The sequence below is a fragment of the Oncorhynchus mykiss genome, chromosome 15 (genome assembly GCF_013265735.2).
Source record: "Oncorhynchus mykiss isolate Arlee chromosome 15, USDA_OmykA_1.1, whole genome shotgun sequence".
NCBI lineage: Eukaryota > Metazoa > Chordata > Actinopteri > Salmoniformes > Salmonidae > Oncorhynchus > Oncorhynchus mykiss.
The window spans coordinates 64,958,347-64,985,261 of NC_048579.1; the positions used below are offsets into that span (position 1 = coordinate 64,958,347).

General features: G+C 48.8%; 2 long non-coding RNA genes across 8 annotated transcripts; both read right to left on the reverse strand.

Annotated features, from left to right (window-relative positions):
* Nucleotides 1-1,831: 1,831 nt before the first annotated feature.
* On the reverse strand, nt 1,832-26,903 carry LOC110511498. 7 transcript variants are annotated; one of them, XR_005036180.1, is made up of 5 exons: nt 26,755-26,888; nt 26,322-26,363; nt 24,740-24,802; nt 21,110-21,733; nt 1,832-3,042 (listed from the first exon to the last, which is right to left on the reverse strand). It is a non-coding gene; the product is annotated as an uncharacterized LOC110511498 (long non-coding RNA). The 7 variants fall into 7 exon arrangements; XR_005036183.1 differs by lacking the exon at nt 26,755-26,888 and adding an exon at nt 26,488-26,717 and having other exon boundaries at nt 21,110-21,379; XR_005036179.1 differs by lacking the exon at nt 26,755-26,888 and adding an exon at nt 26,488-26,711.
* LOC110517607 lies at nt 4,196-7,464 on the reverse strand. The gene is made up of 3 exons (XR_005036187.1): nt 7,248-7,464; nt 6,227-6,289; nt 4,196-4,684 (listed from the first exon to the last, which is right to left on the reverse strand). It is a non-coding gene; the product is annotated as an uncharacterized LOC110517607 (long non-coding RNA).
* Nucleotides 26,904-26,915: the final 12 nt, after the last annotated feature.

A 26,915-nucleotide genomic window follows, 5' to 3' on the forward strand; every position in this document is an offset into this window, starting at 1 on the left:
TAGAGTACCGCTGCACCCTGTCTCCCCTCCCCTCCCCACTACTCCCCCTAGAGTACCGCTGCACCCTGTCTCCCCTCCCCTCCCCACTACTCCCCCTAGAGTACCGCTGCACTCCGCCTCCCCTCCCCACTACTCCCCCTAGAGTACCGCTGCACCCTGCCTCCCCTCCCCTCCCCACCACTCCCCCTAGAGTACCACTGCACCCTGCCTCCCCTCCCCACTACTCCCCCTAGAGTACCGCTGCACCCTGCCTCCCCTCCCCACTACTCCCCCTAGAGTACCGCTGCACCCTGCCTCCCCTCCCCACTACTCCCCCTAGAGTACCGCTGCACCCTGCCTCCCCTCCCCACTACTCCCCCTAGAGTACCGGTGTACCCTGCCTCCCCTCCCCACTACTCCCCCTAGAGTACCGCTGCACCCTGCCTCCCCTCCCCACTACTCCCCCTAGAGTACCGCTGCCCCCTGCCTCCCCTCCTCACTACTCCCCCTAGAGTACTGCTGCCCCCTGCCTCCCCTCCTCACTACTCCCCCTAGAGTACCGCTGCACCCTGCCTCCCCTCCCCACTACTCCCCCTAGAGTACCGCTGCACCCTGCCTCCCCTCCCCTCCCCACTACTCCCCCTAGAGTACCGCTGCACCCTGTCTCCCCTCCCCACTACTCCCCCTAGAGTACCACTGCACCCTGCCTCCCCTCCCCACTACTCCCCCTAGAGTACCAGTGCACCCTGCCTCCCCTCCCCACTACTCCCCCTAGAGTACCGCTGCACCCTGCCTCCCCTCCCCACTACTCCCCCTAGAGTACCGCTGCACCCTGCCTCCCCTCCCCACTACTCCCCCTAGAGTACCGCTGCACCCTGCCTCCCCTCCCCACTACTCCCCCTAGAGTACCGCTGCACCCTGCCTCCCCTCCCCACCACTCCCCCTAGAGTACCGCTGCTCCCTGCCTCCCCTCCCCACTACTCCCCCTAGAGTACCGCTGCACCCTGCCTCCCCTCCCCTCCCCACTACTCCCCCTAGAGTACCGCTGCACCCTGCCTCCCCTCCTCACTACTCCCCCTAGAGTACCGCTGCACCCTGCCTCCCCTCCCCACCACTCCCCCTAGAGTACCGCTGCTCCCTGCCTCCCCTCCCCACTACTCCCCCTAGAGTACCGCTGCACCCTGCCTCCCCTCCCCACTACTCCCCCTAGAGTACCGCTGCACCCTGTCTCCCCTCCCCACTACTCCCCCTAGAGTACCGCTGCACCCTGCCTCCCCTCCCCTCCCCACTACTCCCCCTAGAGTACCACTGCACCCTGCCTCCCCTCCCCACTACTCCCCCTAGAGTACCGCTGCACCCTGCCTCCCCTCCCCACTACTCCCCCTAGAGTACCGCTGCACCCTGCCTCCCCTCCCCTCCCCACTACTCCCCCTAGAGTACCGCTGCTCCCTGCCTCCCCTCCCCACTACTCCCCCTAGAGTACCGCTGCCCCCTGCCTCCCCTCCCCACTACTCCCCCTAGAGTACCGCTGCACCCTGCCTCCCCTCACTCCCCTCTGTAGCCGTGTCATCTTGGTGGGCTGTTCGTGTGTCTTGTTGTGTTTATTTATTAAATGTCTTCACTTCCAGAACTTTCTTCCTGACTCTCAGTGTACATCGTTACACCTTCACTTTTCCCTGAAGCATTACAGAAATAAAAACAAACCACTGAAGAAAATACAATCTTTGAGTGTTTTGAGTGAGTTTTGAGTAGAGACACTGATGAATGTTAATTAGACGATGATACAGGATAAAACATGTCTTAACTGGCAGGATAAATTACATGGATAAAATTCAACCATCAAAACTGAGAACAGCTTTAAAATAAAGGGGAAGTTTATTCATTGTATTATTACTGATCCATTGCAGATTATCCTACATGTCAATCAAACTGTGCTGTGTGAATCATATATCCTCCTAGACTCTCAGGCCTCTGTTCCAAATGGTTCCCTATTCCCTATGGGCCCTGGTCAAAAGTAGTGCACTACATAGGGTTAAAGGGTACCACGTGGGACACAGGACTCAGGACATGTCAATCACATTACATACATACACATGGGCAACAGCATCTTTTATCAACAATACTGCATCATGAGGACAGTTACCACATGATGATATGACATCATTAGAGCATCACTGTCAAAGTGAAAGGGACAGACTGATAAAAAACACCACTTAGAAAATCACTAGACAGTAACATCTGACAGTAGTGTTTAATGTCCAGCAGCAATACTAGTAGTATCCCATCCAATTATTCTCAATGATGCATTTTATAATAATTTCATTCATCACTAAAGGCATTTGAATTAGAAAGAAGAGATGGTCGTGAAAAATATAATAATTTAATGCATGAATTTAGCTGAAAGCTATAAACCATCATAAGAGTCTTTGGAGTCAAACAGTAAAACTCAGATGAAAGACACCTTGGAGATCCTGATATCAACACATTGTAACGTTGTTCCTTCTAACAGAATGACTGTTCCACCTAGTAGTCCATCACATTGTAACGTTGTTCCTTCTAACAGAATGACTGTTCCACCTAGTAGTCCATCACATTGTAACGTTGTTCCTTCTAACAGAATGGCTGTTCCACCTAGTAGTCCATCACATTGTAACGTTGTTCCTTCTAACAGAATGCCTGTTCCACCTAGTAGTCCAACACATTGTAACGTTGTTCCTTCTAACAGAATGCCTGTTCCACCTAGTAGTCCAACACATTGTAACGTTGTTCCTTCTAACAGAATGCCTGTTCCACCTAGTAGTCCAACACATTGTAACGTTGTTCCTTCTAACAGAATGGCTGTTCCACCTAGTAGTCCAACACATTGTAACGTTGTTCCTTCTAACAGAATGACTGTTCCACCTAGTAGTCCATCACATTGTAACGTTGTTCCTTCTAACAGAATGGCTGTTCCACCTAGTAGTCCATCACATTGTAACATTGTTCCTTCTAACAGAATGGCTGTTCCACCTAGTAGTCCATCACATTGTAACGTTGTTCCTCCTAACAGAATGACTGTTCCACCTAGTAGTCCAACACATTGTAACGTTGTTCCTTCTAACAGAATTACTGTTTCACCTAGTAGTCCAACACAGAAGTAGGTGGTCAGTAATGGTTCTTGTTTTGCAGTAAGCCAACTAAGTCAACTGGTTTAGTAAGTCTTAGATTGCATATATGATGTGACTTGAAGGTTTTTCCTGAAGCAGTCCATCCGTTTCCAACAGTGAAAACCCAGCCCACATTTAATAGTAGATACTTGATGTGTTTGTGGTGCGTAGACCAAAGACTGATGAGTTATGAACAGAACAATGTGGAAGTTGAGTCCATTGTGTTCATCCATCCTTCAGCAGCCAGCCAGCCTCCAGTTGATTCATCACCATCCTGCAATGTCATATTTCAACCAGCAGGGGTCACTGATTCTACTATCTGAATTGTATCACTGTTCAAAGATGCCTCTGCCTTATCCAAGGTTCTTCCTCCATTTCATGGCTTAAGGTAAACAGACAACACATGCATGAATCCAGATTATTATTTATCAAAACCATTTATAAAACACATCATCCACAGACTGATAGTCTTCCATGGTCTTATTCCAAAGTCAAGTCCTTTGGAATCGTATTGGAGATACTGGATCTTTCCACGGTCAAATAAAGCTTGTTTCCTTTTGCATAGAAACACTAGAATGTTCTCTTATCAGACACTGAAGAAGAAGAAACCAAAAAGCCCTTTCATGGTTTTAGAACGGTTGTCCAAAGAAGAACAACTTTGAAGGTTGTAAAGTCATCAAACATCTGAAGTCAACATCTCTCTGTGATTGTAGTCATTAAACATGGAGTCAGTCAACATCTCTCTGTGATTGTAAAGTCATCAAACATGGAGTCAGTCAACATCTCTCTGTGATTGTAAAGTCATCAAACATGGAGTCAGTCAACAGCTCTCTGTGATTGTAAAGACATCAAACATGGAGTAAGTCAACAGCTCTCTGTGGTTGTAAAGACATCAAACATGGAGTCAGTCAACAGCTCTCTGTGATTGTAAAGTCATCAAACATGGAGTCAGTCAACAGCTCTCTGTGGTTGTAAAGACATCAAACATGGAGTCAGTCAACAGCTCTCTGTGATTGTAAAGACATCAAACATGGAGTCAGTCAACAGCTCTCTGTGATTGTAAAGTCATCAAACATGGAGTCAGTCAACAGCTCTCTGTGATTGTAAAGACATCAAACATGGAGTCAGTCAACAGCTCTCTGTGATTGTAAAGACATCAAACATGGAGTCAGTCAACAGCTCTCTGTGATTGTAAAGACATCAAACATGGTCAACATCTCTCTGTGATTGTAAAGACATCAAACATGGAGTCAGTCAACAGCTTATTCCTCTCAGTCCAACAGCCAAAATGATCAATATCATAACTTAAATCATAGTCATATTGATTGATAAAGATGACGCAAACAGCAGCAGGCATGCTAAGTTCAGGGATTCTGGAACATTCCAGGGAGATACCAATTCAGAGGGGTGGGCGGGGTTTAGGCTAGGTAGCTGTCTGTCTGTCATCGGAAGACCAGCGTGGAGGTCTTGAGACAGGTGAAGGAGGCAGTGAGACAGGTGAAGAAGAGAGAGACAGACAGGTAGAGCTGCGATGCATCTCCACACTCCTTGGCGTTTTCCTGAAATCATTTGTTAACACAGTTACAGCCAGTGGTATAATGAAAAGTGTTATTACACAAGGAGAAGTGCTAACCTTTCTTCTTCTTGGTCCTCCCATCACATGAAATAACTGTGAAAACTATGATTTTTTGTTGTTGTTTATCCTTCATTTAACTAGGCAAGTCAGTTAAGAACAAATTCTGATTTTCAATGACGGCCTAGGAACACTGGGTTAACATGTTCAATCCATTTGGTTGATTTAAAAATACAGTTTATAAAATACCCGTCCAGCATCACTACTCTGGACGGCTCTGACTTAGGTATTTGTAGTTATCCACATATTCTGTGTCTGGTTAGACTGTAAACTCTCCTTCCAGACTCACATTAAGCATCTCCAATCCAAAATGTAAATCTAGAATCGGCTTCCTATTTCGCAACAAAGCATCCTTCACTTATGCTGCCAAACATACCCTCGTAAAACTGACCATCCAACCGATCCTCGACTTCGGCGATGTCATTTATAAAATAGCCTCCAACCCTCTACTCAACAAATTGGAGGCGGTCTATCACAGTGCCATCCGTTTTGTCACCAAAGCCCCGTATACTACCCACCACCTCGACCTGTATGCTCTCGTTGGCTGTCCCTCGCTTCACTCTCGTCGCCAAACCCACTGGCTCCAGGTCCTCTACAAGTCTCTGCTAGGTCAAGCCCCACCTTATCTCAGCTCACTGGTCACCATAGCAGCACGCGCTCCAGCAGGTATATCTCACTGGTCACCCCCAAAGCCAATTCATGCTTTGGCCGCCTTTCCTTCCAGTTCTCTGCTGCCAATGACTGGAACGAACTGCAAACATCACTGAAGCTGGAGACCCATATCTCCATCACTAGCTTTAAGCACCAGCTGTCAGAGCAGCTCACAGATCACTGCACCTGTACATAGCCCATCTGTAAACAGCCCATCCATCTACCTCATCCCCATACTGTATTCATCTTGCTCCTTTGCACCCCAGTATCTCAACTTGCACATTCATCTTCTGCACATCTACCAGTCCAGTGTTTAATTTCTAAATTGTAATTACTTCGCCACCATGGCCTATTTACTGCCTTATCTCCCTTATCTTACCTCATTTACACTCACTGTATATAGAATTTGTTGTCCTTTTCTACTGTAATATTGACTGTGTTTATTCCATGTGTAACTCTGTGTTGTTGTATGTGTCGAACTGCTATGCTTTATCTTGGCCAGGTCACAGTTGAAAAATGAGAACTTGTTCTCAACTAGCCTACCTGGTTAAATAAAGGTGTTCTCAACTGGCCTACCTGGTTAAATAAAGGCGAAATAAAAATATATATATATCTAATACCCATTATTCACACTAATGTTGGGTTTCTGTAATAAAAATATCCTGTGTATCCTGTCCGGGGGGAACCTGTATTCTGTTTCAATTTCTGGATTCCATAGGATTCCGTCTGAGTTTTCCTCATTGGGAAAATCATGGGGCCCTACAAGCCCTTATGTGAGTTACAATGAAAACACAGACATTTGAATATATTGACTTACATTGTCAATGTATTCTGGAAAATATGGTCTGTCCAGTACTCAGGAACGTCTGAACACCTATACCTAAAGAAGAGAAGTTGTATTAAAACCTATGACAATGTCAGGAAAATAACACTCAAATGACTTCAGCTTTAGATAGCTAGAAAACAGAAATCCACACTGACTTGGAAGAGCTGCTTGTTATCTATCTTACTAGCCAGACAAATGATCTAATTTAGCTAGTTTGGCTGTTAGATATTGACTAGATAACTACTGCACAAGGTCAACGTTGGCAGTGCTGCCTTGAACATGTTGTGAATGCGTGAACAACAAGAAGGTTTCTGCAAGGACAGGTGTAGTTAGATAGCTAGGTGTAGTTAGATAGCTAGGTGTAGTTAGCCATCTAGCTACATATTGTTCCTACTGTCTCTTCCTGGGTAGCTTGCCTAGCAGGCAAGCATTACCTTGCAGGGGCACATGTGTTCAGCTCTACTGTAATGTTGCTGACGATGCATTTTGGTAAGCTAGGTAGCTAATATGTTACAATGCTATTTCGGTTCATATGAAACGTACACAAAAATGACAAAAGTTATAAACAGCACTGAGGCAAGTAAATGCACTGCTAACTTACTAGCTAGTAGCATGCCCACCACTAGCTAACTATACAGACATCATGGAAGTCAACTAGCTAGTAGCATGCCCACCACTAGTTAACTATACAGACATCATGGAAGTCAACTAGCTAGTAGCATGCCCACCACTAGCTAACTATACAGACATCATGGAAGTGAACTAGCTAGTAGCATGCCCACCACTAGTTAACTATACAGACATCATGGAAGTCAACTAGCTAGTAGCATGCCCACCACTAGTTAACTAGCTAGTTTATCAACGTGCAAATATATAACTTACTCTGGCGATATAACTAACTAAAGGCTTTTCGTACTTGAAGAATATTATTTAACGAATCTTTTTTGACATTTCGTTGAAAATTTGTGTAAATAAATCCAAACTACATTCCAAGTGATAGTTTGGTCGTTACCTGCCACATGGCCTTTCCAGAGGAGAAAGATCAAGACGACGTCTGTTGAAACGTTTTTAGTCAAAATCATTGATTTTCTTTTGCAATATTTACTAAACCCGTGGGTCATTTTTTATAGTATATAACAAATATGAATTCGGAGGACAGATATTATTAAATACTATAGCGACCCAGACAGACAGCTGTGTGTTATGTGTCAGGCTATTAGTTGGTTGTGTTGTACTTACCAGTACCCAGTGTTCGCGGGGTTCGACATGCCAATCAACCTGCTATCTGCCAATCACAGGAATGCCTGGAACATTCTGATGCCGGTCTTCCTGGTGGTTGGTGGAGAGGCGTGGAGGGGGGTTGGGCAGGGAGCGTTGGAAGTTTAGACCAGGTTTAGACGTTGTTCTCTCTCTTATGTCTGGCTTTCACAAGAGAAGGTCACGGTTGGTTTATAGGGTATCCTTCATTTATTTGTCGTGGGCTACGGCCAAACAGTAGCCTGTGGGGAGTTGGGTTAATAAACCGTACATTCGTAAACTCAACCCTCTGTCTGGACAATTGTTCCTTTATGATCTAGTCAGGTCATTACAATATTAAAACATTAGACCTCTCACTGAAGTCATCAGTCATACAAAAGTTATACTTAAATCCAAACTGGTTCTCTAGTAAATTGGTAGGAATGTCTCATCCTATGTTCAAGAAGGGCCTTTTCCCCTTTATTCAGATTACACCTGCTCACTTTCGGTTGTTTGAAAAGGAAATAATCTCCAAAATATCGTTCTTTTTTAAACAAGCCTTAGAAAATAGGTTGTAATTTCAGTTTAATCCACCTAAAAAGACAGAACAAATAATACAACAAATAGTGGTTCAACTTAAATACTAATTGTTAAAAAAATATTTTAAAAAACGAAAAAATGTTTAAAAAAAGGTATAATTTCAGTGAATGATATCATAAATAGGACTGGTGGAGTTGTCACACATGCAGCTAACACAGACATATGGAAATGTCTGCTCTACCCAAAATTACAACCAACTAATTGCAGCATTACCACAAAAATGGAAGAGGCAAGTAGAAGGGGGGAAAGTAAGGAACTTGTATGTCGGACCTGTATTAAATAACGTAAATGGTTAAAGAAAAGTGTGATAAATAAAAACATTTACCAATTTAATTGAAGGACCAAAAAACTGACAGCTCTGCCATATAAATGGCAAAATAGTTGGGAAGAGATTTTCGATGTACCCATTCCATGGCACATGGTTTATGAATTGATATGCAAAACAACCGCGGATTCAAAACTTAGAATTTTTCTATTTAAATTACTATACAAAATTATTGCAACCAGTCGAATGTTATATATATATATATATGGTGGGATACAGTCTTCCCAGCTCTGCAGATTTTGCTGTGAGGAGGCAGAGTCATTAGGTCATTTATTTTGGTATTGTCTATATGTAGCTCGTTTTTGGTCACAGGTCCAGGAATGGCTGAAGAATTGCAACTAACGCTGCAGATAGCAATACTGGGTGATTTGAAAAGCCATAGTCAATCAATCAATAATATAATAATTATTTTAGCAACATTTTTTAATTTACAATCTGTAGAAGCTATGAGAATAGAAAGGAGCACAGGTGAAAAATATATGGCAAATAGAAATCCAAAATGGATGGTGTTGAGAGATCGATGGGAGGGGTTGGATGGAGCTGAAGGGTGGGACTAATAACAAGATAACCAATGTAAAACATACGGGTCTGTGAAATGTATAAAGGTTCAGAAATGTTGTGAAATAGCACAGTTACAAATAGAAATCAAACTGGATGGACATCAGAAATAGAGGAAGGACTAAAAACAAACAAAATATAACTATTGTAAAATAGATTCTGTAAAATGTGTATGAGATGTATAAACTAAGTGTTATTGTTTATTAGTTTACTTCAATTGGGGGAAGGGTGGTAGGGTTTGGGGGGGAATAAATAAGGTATATTATTTTCAAAAGTATATCTATATAGGTATGAATATGTGTATATATATTTTTACCCCCCAAAAATATATGGGGGATTGGAAATGATGCAGACAATGACAATGATGGAAGCAACAATCTTATCGCAATATTAAGCTGATCCACCTTTTTTTTAAAGTGTGCAAGCTGTCATCAAGGCAAAGGACACTCGAGGACATTCAGATTCAAGTCCCGATGCCACTCCTGTGTTGTCTTGGCTGTGTGATTAGGTTCATTGTCCCGTTGGAAAGTGTACCTTCGCCCCAGTCTTGTTTCTCATGGTCTGAGACTCTTTAGGTGCCTTTTGGCAAATTCCAAGCGGGCTGTCATGTGTCTTTTACTGAGGAGTGGCTTCCGTCTGCCCATATAATCCTGTCTCGGAGCTCTATGGACTATTCCTTCAACCTCATGGCTTGGTTTTTGCTCTGACATGCACTGATAACTGTGGAACCTTTTATATAGACAGGTGTGTGCATTTCCAAATCATGTCCAATGAATTGAATTAACACAGGTGTGGACTCCCATCAAGTTGTAGAAACATCTCAAGGATGATCAATGGAAACAGGATGCACCTGAATTTAATTTCGAGTCTCATAGGAAAGAGTCTGAATACTTATGTAAATAATTTTTAAATGTTTATTTTTTTTAATAAATTAGCGAAAAGATGTTTCATTCATTTTAGAATAAAGCTGTAACGTAACAAAATGTGGAAAAAGTCAATATGTCAATACGTTCCCGAATGCACCGTAACTGCCTTAATGTTGCTGGACCCCAGGAAGAGTAGCTGCTGCCTTGGCAGAAATTAACGGGGATCCTAAATAGAAAAACAAGTACCAGTTATTTGCCAGGGTTAGAGCTTCCATGTCTGTTCTATTCATTCTTATTTCTATGGTCAGGCCATTGGCTACTTCATGTAAACAAGATAAGCTAAATAAATCAAATAATTATTGAAAATGTAATTGTTTAATAAACGAGATCAGGAATTCCGAAATATTTTAAAATAATAACATGCAAAAAAAATACAGGCCAAAACACATCAGCAGTTGTATTTACCCCACCAACACTGCAGAAGGCCGATCCACTATTAGACTATATTTCTCTATATCAACATGTGTAAATCCAACACTGCAGAAGGCCGATCCACTATTAGACTATATTTCTCTATATCAACATGTGTAAATCCAACACTGCAGAAGGACGATCCACTATTAGACTATATTTCTCCATATCAACATGTGTAAATCCAACACTGCAGAAGGCCGATCCACTATTAGACTATATTTCTCCATATCAACATGTGTAAAACCAACACTTGAACACTGAGCCCAACCTCCAGTATGTTACGATAATATTTATGTTCATTTTAAAGTAGACCAATCAGAAAGTGGCGTCAGGTCTCCATGTCGGATTCCTCCAGTCCGCGCCTTCGTGTCAGCTGAACTGCGCTCCTGTCTTCACCCCACTGTCAGCTACAAGACAAACATGACATATACAACGTGTGGTGGCCACAGAATAGATATATCTAGTCGAGGGAGATGAACACAGGAAAGAGTAAGACGCAAATGTAGAAGAAGATGGCCTGTTGGATTATTTTATATAAAACGTCAGAACAGTCTTTCTGGTCGCAGGTTCCTCATATATAAGTAACCTGCTCTACAGTATAGGGACAAATATACCTCGTCCAAAGTCTTGGCTAGTTTATTGACTCACTAAAATGGTTCGTTTACGAACTTTTACGCATCATTGATTTGATGCGTTTTCGTAATTGTTAGTCTCGTCCATTAATTATGTCAGTACACTTAAGCTGATTTATTAGAAATTGCTTCATTAATTCAGTCATTCATTGGTGGTTTGATTGTCTGATTGATTAATACACTTCGTTGACATATTAAACTACAGGGGCAGCCATGACAGGAAGGTTGATGCTTGGCATTGTTGCGTCACAATACAAAATGCCTCTGATGACGTAATGATCAAACACCAAGCTGCCACTGGTGAAATGAGGATCATTAGCTGATTGAACTGCAAGGTGAACGGTAAGTACGCCCGTCCGCCTCTTTATCGGATAAATGAGGGGATAGACAACAGATTTATTGAGCGCCAGATATAGCTAGGCTATTAGAAATGAATTGAACAAAGTTGTTACATTTTAATGAATATATCTTGTCCCAAATAATTATTTCAACTCAGAACTGAAAGTGCTGAAATTAGATGAGACATTAAAATCTTTTTTTAAATTTCCCCAAATACTAAACAAAGATGTTTCTGTGGCTCTCTTTTTTAGAGAGTTTAATTGTTCTGAAAGCCACTTCCTATTCCAAGTATTCAAGACTAGAAGGAGCATTCTGATTAGAATCCTGCAGACCAGTGAATGATGAATAGGAGGCCCAACCTGAATGGGTCTGGAGGACCAAGGTCCATCGGTGTTCCGCTACTCTGTCCTTCTAACAGAGTGCTGCTGGAGAGAGAAGAGGTCAGCCAGGCCCCAGTGATGGCCTCCTCTTTCAGGCCCTCAGCGTTCCCCTCCCTGCATGTTGTACCTCATGCTCCCCCTCCAGACAAAATCAGGCCCAAGAGGCCCACAGCTGCCCACAGAAAGAGGAGAGACCTCCAGTCCCTGGTACCTGTCCAGGATGGATGTCGTGAGTCTCCCGGTTGGTTTAACAGCAGCAACTCCCAGCTACCTGCCAAAACCAACAGACGCAGGCGCAACAAGGAGCTCTCCTTCACTGAGGGTCTGAAGAACTACAAGCTTCTGCCTGATTCCCGGCCCAACAGCCCAGAGAGCCTGTACCAGCCTGAGACAATGATACCTAGAATCACTAGACCTAATGTGAGGCCTAGCAACCCTCGACGCCCCACTAGACGGCCTGTTAGACCAACTGGCCTGGTCCAGCCTGATGAACAGCCTTCCAGACCTGAGGGGAGGCCTAGCAACACTCTGGGCCCCACTAGACGGCCTGTTAGACCAACTGGCCTGGTCCAGCCTTACAGACCTGAGGGGAGGCCTAGCAACCCTCGGCCCACCAATAGACGGCCCGTTAGCCCAGTTGGCCTGGTCCAACCTGTTGTACAGCCATCCAGACCTGAGGGGAGGCCTAGCAACCCTCAACGCCCCAATAGACGGCTTGTTAGACCAACTGGCCTGGTCCAGCATGATGTACAGCCTTCCAAACCTGAGGGGAGGCCTAGCAACCCTGTGGGCCCCACTAGACGGCCTCCTGTTAGACCAACTGGCCTGGTCCAGCATGATGTTCAGCCTTCCAGACCTGAGGGGAGGCCTAGCAACACTCGACGGACCACTAGGAGAAAAGTGAAGCCCAGTAATCCTGTGTGTCCCGTTATTCTTGAGTCCCGTCCTACCTGTCCTGTGAGCATCACTACCAGCACTGTGGACCTGGTCCAGCCTGAGTCCCGTCCTACCTGCCCTCTGACCCTGGAGGAGCCGGCCCTTTCAGAGTCATGCAGCTTCAGCAACAATGTGTTTGTTCTCTCCGTGCCGAAAGCTGCCCAGCCAGAGGAGGCTGCCAGAGGGAGCAGCAGCCCACCCAGGGACATCATCAGGCCCGAGGCCTTCGTCCAGACAGGACCCCTGCTGGCCAGGAGAGCCCAGAGGGATGCTCCTCCTCCAAAGGTTCCCCAACCCCCGGTGGCCCCCCGGCCCAAACTACTACCCTCCCTGGGCCAGGGCAACGTGTCCCTTGTCAGTGCCAACGCCTGGGATGAAAAGACCAAGAAGAAGAGAAAGAAAGGTCAGCACTTCTCTTTGTGCAATGACACATTCTGTCTATGAATATATTGTCAATATTGTATATGTTGTTTGCTGATGTACGACCAGGAATGTGATTTTCATGTTTTTAAACATTCATAAATGAATTATTAATAAATGAATGTAACCTAATGTAATGTAATTTAAAGGAGCCAGAGTCCAGAGGTCTAGCCTGGGTCTGAGGCATATCCCCCGTGACCTAGAGCTGGCCATGATGAGACCCCGTCTGGTCAAGTCAGCCGTTCCCTCCCAGCAGCCCTACCAGCCGTGGGACGACGAGGACGAGGTGGACATCTACGCCCTGAGGCGAACCGCCTACATGTGTCCCATGTACGACCAGGAGGAGAGCAGCGTCAGGGGCAACAAGAGGGTGTCAGTGGAGGACCTGGACAACATTCCTTTCAGAAGGAAGATCACCTTGTGTTATTTCATGGGGGGTCGCAGGGTCATGCTGCCAAAAGACTACTAACTCCACCCCCCTCAATTTCCACAACAACCCCCCTTTGTCCCAGACAGCGAAGAACAGGACACACACAGAGAGACAGAGTGGACACCAACAGGGCCATCAGAGGGACAAAGACCCTCTCAGTTGCTGTCTCCCCTCATCTCTGATACACCAGACTGGGCTGTCCTCTACCACACTCACCTCTTCTCCCCCAAGAGGACCCCTGCTCCCTGACTCCCCTCCCCACTACTCCCCCTAGAGTACCGCTGCACCCTGCCTCCCCTCCCCTCCCCACTACTCCCCCTAGAGTACCGCTGCACCCTGCCTCCCCTCCCCACTACTCCCCCTAGAGTACCGCTGCACCCTGTCTCCCCTCCCCACTACTCCCCCTAGAGTACCGCTGCCCCCTGCCTCCCCTCCCCACTACTCCCCCTAGAGTACCGCTGCCCCCTGTCTCCCCTCCCCACTACTCCCCCTAGAGTACCGCTGCACCCTGCCTCCCCTCCCCACTACTCCCCCTAGAGTACCGCTGCACCCTGTCTCCCCTCCCCACTACTCCCCCTAGAGTACCGCTGCCCCCTGCCTCCCCTCCCCACTACTCCCCCTAGAGTACCGCTGCACCCTGCCTCCCCTCCCCACTACTCCCCCTAGAGTACAGCTGCACCCTGCCTCCCCTCCCCTCCCCACTACTCCCCCTAGAGTACCGCTGCACCCTGCCTCCCCTCCCCTCCCCACTACTCCCCCTAGAGTACCGCTGCACCCTGCCTCCCCTCCCCACTACTCCCCCTAGAGTACAGCTGCACCCTGCCTCCCCTCCCCTCCCCACTACTCCCCCTAGAGTACCGCTGCACCCTGCCTCCCCTCCCCACTACTCCCCCTAGAGTACCGCTGCACCCTGCCTCCCCTCCCCTCCCCACTACTCCCCCTAGAGTACAGCTGCACCCTGCCTCCCCTCCCCACTACTCCCCCTAGAGTACCCCTGCTCCCTGCCTCCCCTCCTCACTACTCCCCCTAGAGTACCCCTGCTCCCTGCCTCCCCTCCCCACTACTCCCCCTAGAGTACCCCTGCTCCCTGCCTCCCCTCCTCACTACTCCCCCTAGAGTACCCCTGCTCCCTGCCTCCCCTCCCCACTACTCCCCCTAGAGTACCCCTGCTCCCTGCCTCCCCTCCTCACTACTCCCCCTAGAGTACCCCTGCTCCCTGCCTCCCCTCCTCACTACTCCCCCTAGAGTACCCCTGCTCCCTGCCTCCCCTCCTCACTACTCCCCCTAGAGTACCCCTGCTCCCTGCCTCCCCTCCTCACTACTCCCCCTAGAGTACCCCTGCTCCCTGCCTCCCCTCCTCACTACTCCCCCTAGAGTACCCCTGCTCCCTGCCTCCCCTCCTCACTACTCCCCCTAGAGTACCCCTGCTCCCTGCCTCCCCTCCTCACTACTCCCCCTAGAGTACCCCTGCTCCCTGCCTCCCCTCCCCACTACTCCCCCTAGAGTACCCCTGCTCCCTGCCTCCCCTCCTCACTACTCCCCCTAGAGTACAGCTGCACCCTGCCTCCCCTCCCCACTACTCCCCCTAGAGTACAGCTGCACCCTGCCTCCCCTCCCCACTACTCCCCCTAGAGTACCCCTGCTCCCTGCCTCCCCTCCCCACTACTCCCCCTAGAGTACCCCTGCTCCCTGCCTCCCCTCCTCACTACTCCCCCTAGAGTACCCCTGCTCCCTGCCTCCCCTCCTCACTACTCCCCCTAGAGTACCGCTGCACCCTGCCTCCCCTCCCCACTACTCCCCCTAGAGTACCGCTGCACCCTGCCTCCCCTCCCCACTACTCCCCCTAGAGTACCGCTGCACCCTGCCTCCCCTCCCCTCCCCACTACTCCCCCTAGAGTACCGCTGCACCCTGCCTCCCTTCCCCTCCCCACTACTCCCCCTAGAGTACCGCTGCACCCTGCCTCCCTTCCCCTCCCCACTACTCCCCCTAGAGTACCGCTGCACCCTGCCTCCCCTCCCCTCCCCACTACTCCCCCTAGAGTACCGCTGCACCCTGCCTCCCCTCCCCTCCCCACTACTCCCCCTAGAGTACCGCTGCACCCTGCCTCCCTTCCCCTCCCCACTACTCCCCCTAGAGTACCGCTGCACCCTGCCTCCCCTCCCCACTACTCCCCCTAGAGTACCGCTGCCCCCTGTCTCCCCTCCCCACTACTCCCCCTAGAGTACCGCTGCACCCTGTCTCCCCTCCCCACTACTCCCCCTAGAGTACCGCTGCACCCTGCCTCCCCTCCCCACTACTCCCCCTAGAGTACCGCTGCACCCTGTCTCCCCTCCCCACTACTCCCCCTAGAGTACCGCTGCACCCTGCCTCCCCTCCCCACTACTCCCCCTAGAGTACCGCTGCACCCTGCCTCCCCTCCCCACTACTCCCCCTAGAGTACCGCTGCCCCCTGTCTCCCCTCCCCTCCCCACTACTCCCCCTAGAGTACCGCTGCACCCTGTCTCCCCTCCCCACTACTCCCCCTAGAGTACCGCTGCCCCCTGTCTCCCCTCCCCTCCCCACTACTCCCCCTAGAGTACCGCTGCACCCTGACTCCCCTCCCCTCTACTCCCCCTAGAGTACCGCTGCACCCTGCCTCCCCTCCCCACTACTCCCCCTAGAGTACCGCTGCACCCTGCCTCCCCTCCCCACTACTCCCCCTAGAGTACCGCTGCACCCTGCCTCCCCTCCCCACTACTCCCCCTAGAGTACCGCTGCACCCTGCCTCCCCTCCTCACTACTCCCCCTAGAGTACCGCTGCACCCTGCCTCCCCTCCCCTCCCCACTACTCCCCCTAGAGTACCGCTGCACCCTGCCTCCCCTCCCCACTACTCCCCCTAGAGTACCGCTGCACCCTGCCTCCCCTCCTCACTACTCCCCCTAGAGTACCGCTGCACCCTGCCTCCCCTCCCCTCCCCACTACTCCCCCTAGAGTACCGCTGCCCCCTGCCTCCCCTCCTCACTACTCCCCCTAGAGTACCGCTGCACCCTGCCTCCCCTCCCCTCCCCACTACTCCCCCTAGAGTACCGCTGCCCCCTGCCTCCCCTCCTCACTACTCCCCCTAGAGTACCGCTGCACCCTGCCTCCCCTCCCCTCCCCACTAATCCCCCTAGAGTACCGCTGCACCCTGTCTCCCCTCCCCACTACTCCCCCTAGAGTACCGCTGCACCCTGCCTCCCCTCCCCACTACTCCCCCTAGAGTACCGCTGCCCCCTGTCTCCCCTCCCCACTACTCCCCCTAGAGTACCGCTGCCCCCTGCCTCCCCTCCCCACTACTCCCCCTAGAGTATCGCTGCCCCCTGCCTCCCCTCCCCACTACTCCCCCTAGAGTACCGCTGCCCCCTGCCTCCCCTCCCCACTACTCCCCCTAGAGTACCGCTGCACCCTGCCTCCCCTCCCCACTACTCCCCCTAGAGTACCGCTGCACCCTGCCTCCCCTCCCCACTACTCCCCCTAGAGTACCGCTGCACCCTGTCTCCCCTCCCCACTACTCCCCCTAGAGTACCGCTGCACCCTGCCTCCCCTCCTCACTACTCCCCCTAGAGTACCGCTGCACCCTGCCTCCCCTCCCCTCCCCACTACTCCCCCTAGAGTACCGCTGCACCCTGCCTCCCCTCCCCTCCCCACTACTCCCCCTAGAGTACCGCTGCACCCTGCCTCCCCTCCCCACTACTCCCCCTAGAGTACCGCTGCACCCTGCCTCCCCTCCCCACTACTCCCCCTAGAGTACAGCTGCACCCTGCCTCCCCTCCCCACTACTCCCCCTAGAGTACCGCTGCACCCTGCCTCCCCTCCCCACTACTCCCCCTAGAGTACCGCTGCCCCCTGTCTCCCCTCCCCACTACTCCCCCTAGAGTACCGCTGCACCCTGCCTCCCTTCCCCTCCCCACTACTCCCCCTAGAGTACCGCTGCACCCTGCCTCCCCTCCCCTCCCCACTACTCCCCCTAGAGTACCGCTGCCCCCTGCCTCCCCTCCCCACTACTCCCCCTAGAGTACCGCTGCCCCCTGCCTCCCCTCCCCACTACTCCCCCTAGAGTACCGCTGCACCCTGCCTCCCCTCCCCTCCCCACTACTCCCCCTAGAGTACCGCTGCCCCCTGCCTCCCCTCCCCACTACTCCCCCTAGAGTACCGCTGCACCCTGCCTCCCCTCCCCTCCCCACTACTCCCCCTAGAGTACCGCTGCCCCCTGCCTCCCCTCCCCACTACTCCCCCTAGAGTACCGCTGCACCCTGCCTCCCCTCCCCACTACTCCCCCTAGAGTACCGCTGCACCCTGTCTCCCCTCCCCACTACTCCCCCTAGAGTACCGCTGCCCCCTGACTCCCCTCCTCACTACTCCCCCTAGAGTACCGCTGCACCCTGCCTCCCCTCCCCACTACTCCCCCTAGAGTACCGCTGCCCCCTGCCTCCCCTCCCCACTACTCCCCCTAGAGTACCCCTGCTCCCTGCCTCCCCTCCCCACTACTCCCCCTAGAGTACCGCTGCACCCTGCCTCCCCTCCCCTCCCCACTACTCCCCCTAGAGTACCGCTGCACCCTGCCTCCCCTCCCCACTACTCCCCCTAGAGTACCGCTGCACCCTGCCTCCCCTCCCCTCCCCACTACTCCCCCTAGAGTACCGCTGCACCCTGCCTCCCCTCCCCTCCCCACTACTCCCCCTAGAGTACCGCTGCACCCTGCCTCCCCTCCCCACTACTCCCCCTAGAGTACCGCTGCACCCTGCCTCCCCTCCCCTCCCCACTACTCCCCCTAGAGTACCGCTGCACCCTGCCTCCCCTCCCCACTACTCCCCCTAGAGTACCGCTGCCCCCTGCCTCCCCTCCCCACTACTCCCCCTAGAGTACCGCTGCCCCCTGCCTCCCCTCCCCACTACTCCCCCTAGAGTACCGCTGCACCCTGCCTCCCCTCCCCACTACTCCCCCTAGAGTACCGCTGCCCCCTGCCTCCCCTCCCCACTACTCCCCCTAGAGTACCGCTGCCCCCTGCCTCCCCTCCCCACTACTCCCCCTAGAGTACCGCTGCCCCCTGTCTCCCCTCCCCACTACTCCCCCTAGAGTACCGCTGCACCCTGCCTCCCCTCCCCACTACTCCCCCTAGAGTACCGCTGCACCCTGCCTCCCCTCCCCACTACTCCCCCTAGAGTACCGCTGCACCCTGCCTCCCCTCCCCACTACTCCCCCTAGAGTACCGCTGCACCCTGCCTCCCCTCCCCACTACTCCCCCTAGAGTACCGCTGCACCCTGCCTCCCCTCCCCACTACTCCCCCTAGAGTACCGCTGCACCCTGCCTCCCCTCCCCTCCCCACTACTCCCCCTAGAGTACCGCTGCACCCTGTCTCCCCTCCCCTCCCCACTACTCCCCCTAGAGTACCGCTGCACCCTGCCTCCCCTCCCCACTACTCCCCCTAGAGTACCGCTGCCCCCTGCCTCCCCTCCCCACTACTCCCCCTAGAGTACCGCTGCACCCTGCCTCCCCTCCCCACTACTCCCCCTAGAGTACCGCTGCACCCTGCCTCCCCTCCCCTCCCCACTACTCCCCCTAGAGTACCGCTGCACCCTGCCTCCCCTCCCCACTACTCCCCCTAGAGTACCGCTGCCCCCTGCCTCCCCTCCCCACTACTCCCCCTAGAGTACCGCTGCACCCTGCCTCCCCTCCCCTCCCCACTACTCCCCCTAGAGTACCGCTGCACCCTGTCTCCCCTCCCCACTACTCCCCCTAGAGTACCGCTGCCCCCTGTCTCCCCTCCCCACTACTCCCCCTAGAGTACCACTGCACCCTGCCTCCCCTCCCCTCCCCACTACTCCCCCTAGAGTACCGCTGCACCCTGCCTCCCCTCCCCACTACTCCCCCTAGAGTACCGCTGCACCCTGCCTCCCCTCCCCACTACTCCCCCTAGAGTACCGCTGCACCCTGCCTCCCCTCCCCACTACTCCCCCTAGAGTACCGCTGCCCCCTGCCTCCCCTCCCCACTACTCCCCCTAGAGTACCGCTGCCCCCTGCCTCCCCTCCCCACTACTCCCCCTAGAGTACCGCTGCCCCCTGCCTCCCCTCCCCACTACTCCCCCTAGAGTACCGCTGCACCCTGCCTCCCCTCCCCACTACTCCCCCTAGAGTACCGCTGCACCCTGCCTCCCCTCCCCTCCCCACTACTCCCCCTAGAGTACCACTGCACCCTGCCTCCCCTCCCCTCCCCACTACTCCCCCTAGAGTACCACTGCACCCTGCCTCCCCTCCCCTCCCCACTACTCCCCCTAGAGTACCGCTGCACCCTGCCTCCCCTCCCCACTACTCCCCCTAGAGTACCGCTGCCCCCTGCCTCCCCTCACTCCCCTCTGTATCTGTGTCATCTTGGTGGGCTGTTCGTGTGTCTTGTTGTGTTTATTTATTAAATGTCTTTACTTCCAGAACTTTCTTCCTGACTCTCAGTGTACATCGTTACACCTTCACTTTTCCCTGAAGCATTACAGAAATAAAAACAAACCACTGAAGAAAATACAATCTTTGAGTGTTTTGAGTGAGTTTTGAATAGAGACACTGATGAATGTTAATTAGACGATGATACAGGGTAAATAACATGTCATAACTGACAGGATAAATTACATGGATAAAATTCTACCATCAAAACTGAGAACAGCTTTAAAATAAAGGGGAGGTTTATTCATTGTATTATTATTGATCCATTGCAGATTATCCTACATGTCAATCAAACTGGGCTGTGAGAATCATATTGCCTCCTAGACTCTGTCTGTGTTCCAAATGGTACCCTATTCCCTATGGGCCCTGGTCAAAAGTAGTGCACTACATAGGGTTAAAGGGTACCACGTGGGACACAAGCCAAGCCAGACACACAGAAGACACACAGGACTCAGGACATCACATTACATACATACACATGGGCAACAGCATCTTTTATCAACAATACTGCATCATGAGGACAGTTACCACATGATGATATGACATCATTAGAGCATCACTGTCAAAGTGAAAGGGACAGACTGATAAAAAACACCACTTAGAAAATCACTAGACAGTAACATCTGACAGTAGTGTTTAATGTCCAGCAGCAATACTAGTAGTATCCCATCCAATTATTCTCAATGATGCATTTATAATCATTTCATTAAAGTCATTTGAATTAGAAAGAACAGATTATGCCATGAAAAATATAATAATTTAATGTATGAATTTAGCTGAACTATAAACCATCATAAGTCTTTGGAGTCAAACAGTAAAACTCAGATGAAAGACACCTTGGAGATCCTGATATCAACACATTGTAACGTTGTTCCTTCTAACAGAATGGTTGTTCCACCTAGTAGTCCATCACATTGTAACGTTGTTCCTTCTAACAGAATGGTTGTTCCACCTAGCAGTCCATCACATTGTAACGTTGTTCCTTCTAACAGAATGACTGTTCCACCTAGTAGTCCATCACATTGTAACGTTGTTCCTTCTAACAGAATGACTGTTCCACCTAGTAGTCCATCACATTGTAACGTTGTTCCTTCTAACAGAATGACTGTTCCACCTAGTAGTCCATCACATTGTAACGTTGTTCCTTCTAACAGAATGACTGTTCCACCTAGTAGTCCAACACATTGTAACGTTGTTCCTTCTAACAGAATGACTGTTCCACCTAGTAGTCCATCACATTGTAACGTTGTTCCTTCTAACAGAATGGCTGTTCCACCTAGTAGTCCATCACATTGTAACGTTGTTCCTTCTAACAGAATTACTGTTTCACCTAGTAGTCCATCACATTGTAACGTTGTTCCTTCTAACAGAATGACTGTTCCACCTAGTAGTCCATCACATTGTAACGTTGTTCCTTCTAACAGAATGACTGTTCCACCTAGTAGTCCATCACATTGTAACGTTGTTCCTTCTAACAGAATGACTGTTCCACCTAGTAGTCCAACACATTTTAACGTTGTTCCTTCTAACAGAATGACTGTTCCACCTAGTAGTCCAACACAGAAGTAGGAGGTCAGTAATGGTTCTTGTGTTGCAGTAAGCCAACTAAGTCAACTGGTTTAGTAAGTCTTAGATTGCATATATGATACGTGACTTGAAGGTTTTTCCTGAAACATCCATTTCCAACAGTGAAAACCCAGCCCACATTTAATAGTAGATACTTGATGTGTTTGTGGTGCGTCGACCAAAGACTGATGAGTTATGAACAGAACAATGTGGAAGTTGAGTCCATTGTGTTCATCCATCCTTCAGCAGCCAGCCAGCCTCCAGTTGATTCATCACCATCCTGCAATGTCATATTTCAACCAGCAGGGGTCACTGATTCCACTATCTGAATTGTATCACTGTTCAAATATGCCTCTGCCTTATCCAAGGTTCTTCCTCCATTTCATGGCTTAAGGTAAACAGACATGCATGAATCCAGAGTATTATTTTATCAAAGCCATTTATAAAACACATCATCCACAGACTGATAGTCTTCCATGGTCTTAATGCAAAGTCAAGTCCTTTGGAATCGTATTGGAGATACTGGATCTTTCCACGGTCAAATAAAGCATGTTTCCTTTTGCATAGAAACACTAGAATGTTCTCTTATCAGACACTGAAGAAGAAGAAACCAAAAAGCCCTTTCATGGTTTTAGAACGGTTGTCCAAAGAAGAACAACTTTGGTGATTGTAAAGTCATCAAGCATCTGAAGTCAACATCTCTGTGATTGTAAAGACATCAAACATGGAGTCAGTCAACAGCTCTCTGTGATTGTAAAGTCATCAAACATGGAGTCAGTCAACAGCTCTCTGTGATTGTAAAGTCATCAAACATGGAGTCAGTCAACAGCTCTCTGTGATTGTAGTCATCAAACATGGAGTCAGTCAACAGCTCTCTGTGATTGTAAAGTCATTAAACATGGAGTCAGTCAACAGCTCTCTGTGATTGTAAAGTCATCAAACATGGAGTCAGTCAACAGCTCTCTGTGATTGTAAAGTCATCAAGCATCTGAAGTCAACAGCTCTCTGTGATTGTAAAGTCATCAAACATGGAGTCAGTCAACAGCTCTCTGTGATTGTAGTCATCAAACATGGAGTCAGTCAACATCTCTCTGTGATTGTAAAGTCATCAAGCATCTGAAGTCAACAGCTCTCTGTGATTGTAAAGTCATAAAGCATCTGAAGACAACAGCTCTCTGTGATTGTAAAGTCATCAAGCATCTGAAGTCAACAGCTCTCTGTGATTGTAAAGTCATCAAACATGGAGTCAGTCAACAGCTCTCTGTGATTGTAAAGTCATCAAACATCTGAAGACAACAGCTCTCTGTGATTGTAAAGTCATCAAACATGGAGTCAGTCAACATCTCTCTGTGATTGTAAAGTCATCAAACATCTGAAGACAACAGCTCTCTGTGATTGTAAAGTCATCAAACATGGAGTCAGTCAACATCTCTCTGTGATTGTAAAGACATCAAACATGGAGTCAGTCAACAGCTCTCTGTGATTGTAAAGTCATCAAACATGGAGTCAGTCAACATCTCTCTGTGATTGTAAAGTCATCAAACATGGAGTCAGTCAACAGCTCTCTGTGATTGTAAAGTCATCAAACATGGAGTCAGTCAACAGCTCTCTGTGATTGTAAAGTCATCAAACATCTGAAGTCAACAGCTCTCTGTGATTGTAAAGTCATCAAACATGGAGTCAGTCAACAGCTCTCTGTGATTGTAGTCATCAAACATGGAGTCAGTCAACAGCTCTCTGTGATTGTAAAGTCATCAAACATGGAGTCAGTCAACATCTCTCTGTGATTGTAAAGTCATCAAACATGGAGTCAGTCAACATCTCTCTGTGATTGTAAAGTCATCAAACATGGAGTCAGTCAACAGCTTATTCCTCTCAGTCCAACAGCCCAAATGATCAATATCATAACTTAAATCATATAGTCATATTGATTGATAAGGATAACGCAAACAGCAGCAGGCATGCTAAGGTCAGGCATTCTGGAACATTCCAGGGAGATTCCGAATCAGAGGGGGGGGGGTTTAGGCTAGGTAGCTGTCTGTCTGTCATCGGAAGACCAGCGTGTAGGCCTTGAGACAGGTGAAGGAGGCAGTGAGACAGGTGAGGAAGAGAGAAACAGACAGGTAGATCTGCGATGCATCTCCACACTCCTTGGCGTTTTCCTGAAATCAATCATTAACACAGTTACAGCCAGTGGTATAATGAAAACATGTTATTCAACAAGGAGAAGTGCTAACCTTTCTTCTTCTTGGTCCTCCCATCATATGAAATAACTGTGAAAACTATTTTTGTTGTTGTTTATCCTTCATTTAACTAGGCAAGTCAGTTAAGAACAAATTCTGATTTTCAATGACGGCCTAGGAACACTGGGTTAACATGTTCAATCCATTTGGTTGATTTAAAAATACAGTATATAAAATACCCGTCCAGCATCACTACTCTGGACGGCTCTGACTTAGAATATGTGGATAACTACAAATACCTAGGTGTCTGGTTAGACTGTAAACTCTCCTTCCAGACTCACATTAAGCATCTCCAATCCAAAATGTAAATCTAGAATCGGCTTCCTAGTTCGCAACAAAGCATCCTTCACTTATGCTGCCAAACATACCCTCGTAAAACTGACCATCCAACCGATCGTCGACTTCGGCGATGTCATTTATAAAATAGCCTCCAACCCTCTACTCAACAAATTGGATGCGGTCTATCACAGTGCCATCCGTTTTGTCACCAAAGCCCCGTATACTACCCACCACCTCGACCTGTACGCTCTCGTTGGCTGGCCCTCGCTTCACTCTCGTCGCCAAACCCACTGGCTCCAGGTCATCTACAAGTCTCTGCTAGGTCAAGCCCCACCTTATCGCAGCTCACTGGTCACCATAGCAGCACCCACCCGTAGCAAGCGCTCCAGCAGGTATATCTCACTGGTCATCATAGCAACACCCACCCGTAGCACGCGCTCCAACAGGTATATTTCACTGGTCATCCCCAAAGCCAAGTCATCCTTTGGCCGCCTTTCCTTCCAGTTCTCTGCTGCCAATGACTGGAAGGAACTGCAAAAGTCACTGAAGCTGGAGACTCATATCTCCCTTACTAGCTTTAAGCACCAGCTGTCAGAGCAGCTCACAGATCACTGCACATAGCCAATCTAATAAAAATATCCTGTGTATCCTGTCTGAGGGGAACCTGTATTCTGTTTCAATTTCTGGATTCCATAGGATTCAGTCTGAGTTTTACTCATTGGGAAAATCATGGGGCACACAGACATTTGAATATATTGACTTACCTTGTCAATGTATTCTGGAAAATATGGTCTGTCCAGTACTCAGGAACGTCTGAACACCTATACCTAAAGAAGAGAAGTTGTATTAAAACCTATGACAACGTCAGGAAAATAACACTCCAATGACTTCAGCTTTAGATAGCTAACGTAAGCTCACGTAAACTCGTACATCGCCTTGGTCCGTACAATTGCCCTTATTTTAGCGCCCCAAAAACGTAATACTTCCAGATCGACTGTAATGTCAATACCATTGTAAAGCACAATTTCTCCCCTTTCCAACAGAATAAATGACATGACCTAAACGCTGCCCGTTTCTGCATAATTCAAGCAGGCAATGAGCTCCGTCGGGTCTTTTTCAAAATGGCGGGTGGGGAAGAGAAACTAATGCGTGAGAAGGAGGGATGTTGTGTGGGAAAACTGCTTTTTTCCCCACTCGCTGTCCAACTTATCACCTTATCGCCTCTAAAATGTAAATAAAACACTATTAAAGAGTTTATATAATGTGTCATTACATACTTATTTGAAGGTTTGTGTCGAATTTTAATTGGATTTTTAGGGCGGTGCTAAAGTGATCTTAGAAGTAAACAGCGGCTTTGAGAATGATGATAGAATGCAATGATGACGAAAAAAATGACTAGGTATCCCCCACCACTTTCTTGTTTTTAAAGGATGATAGAAGTGCTACACCTGGTGGAGAGAGATTGTAAGACAGAAATAGTTGATTTATGCATGCTGTACGTTACGACATGACAGATCAAGATGTAACAGAGGGTCCATTTTTTCAACTTTTCTCCAATACTAGAGAGCCATTACGATGTTGATCAACGCATGAATAGAAACCTAGTCAGGTTTTGACTTAGTTTTCTTTCTAGCTTCGTTTGAATGTCGCGGTTGCGCAAGTTTGTACGGAATGGGGTGAGTTTACGTTAGCTTGCCTAGCAGGCAAACATTACCTTGCAGGGGCACATGTGTTCAGCTCTACTGTAATGTTGCTGACGATGCATTTTGGTAAGCTAGGTAGCTAATATGTTACAATTCTATTTCGGTTCATATGAAACCTACACAAAAATGACAAAAGCTATAAACAGCACTGAGGCAAGTAAATGCACTGCTAACTTACTAGTTAGTAGCATGCCCACCACTAGCTAACTATACAGATATCATGGAAGTCAACTAGCTAGTAGCATGCCCACCACTAGCTAACTATACAGACATCATGGAAGTCAACTAGCTAGTAGCATGCCCACCACTAGCTAACTATACAGATATCATGGAAGTCAACTAGCTAGTAGCATGCCCACCACTAGCTAACTATACAGATATCATGGAAGTGAACTAGCTAGTAGCATGCCCACCACTAGCTAACTATACAGACATCATGGAAGTCAACTAGCTAGTAGCATGCCCACCACTAGCTAACTAGCTAGTTTATCAACATGCAAATATATAACTTATTCTGGCGATATAACTAACTAAAGGCTTTTCGTACTTGAAGAATATTATTTAACGAATATTTTTTGACATTTCGTTGAAAATTTGTGTAAAGAAATCCAAACTACATTCCAAGTGATAGTTTGGTCGTTACCTGCCACATGGCCTTTCCAGAGGAGAAAGATCAAGACGACGTCTGTTGAAATGTTCCAAGCACAACTGACGTTCATAACTAGATCTGGCATGTCAGTCCAACATCATATTTTTAAGTTGTTGGTTGTTACTTAGAAATATTCGTTTAAAATTTAGCTGCATATTACCTTGGATTTTTAGTTGTTTGCAAATGCCAGTCTTTTTCAACACATAAATAAAGGACTATATTCAACAATGTAAGTAAAACCAGAAACCTATTACTTTTAGTAAAAATCATTGATTTTCTTTTGCAATATTTACTAAGCCCGTGGGTCATTTTTTATAGTATATAACGAATATGAATTCGGAGGGCAGAAAATATTAAATATTGTAGCGACCCAGACAGACAGCTGTGTGTTATGTGTTAGTCTATTAGTTGGTTATGTTGTACTTACCAGTACCCAGTGTTCGCGGGGTTCGACATGCCAATCAACCTGCTATCTGCCAATCACAGGAATGCCTGGAACGTTCTGATGCCGGGCTTCCTGGTGGTTGGTGGAGAGGCGTGGAGGGGGGTTGGGCAGGGAGCGTTGGAAGTTAAGACCAGGTTTCGACG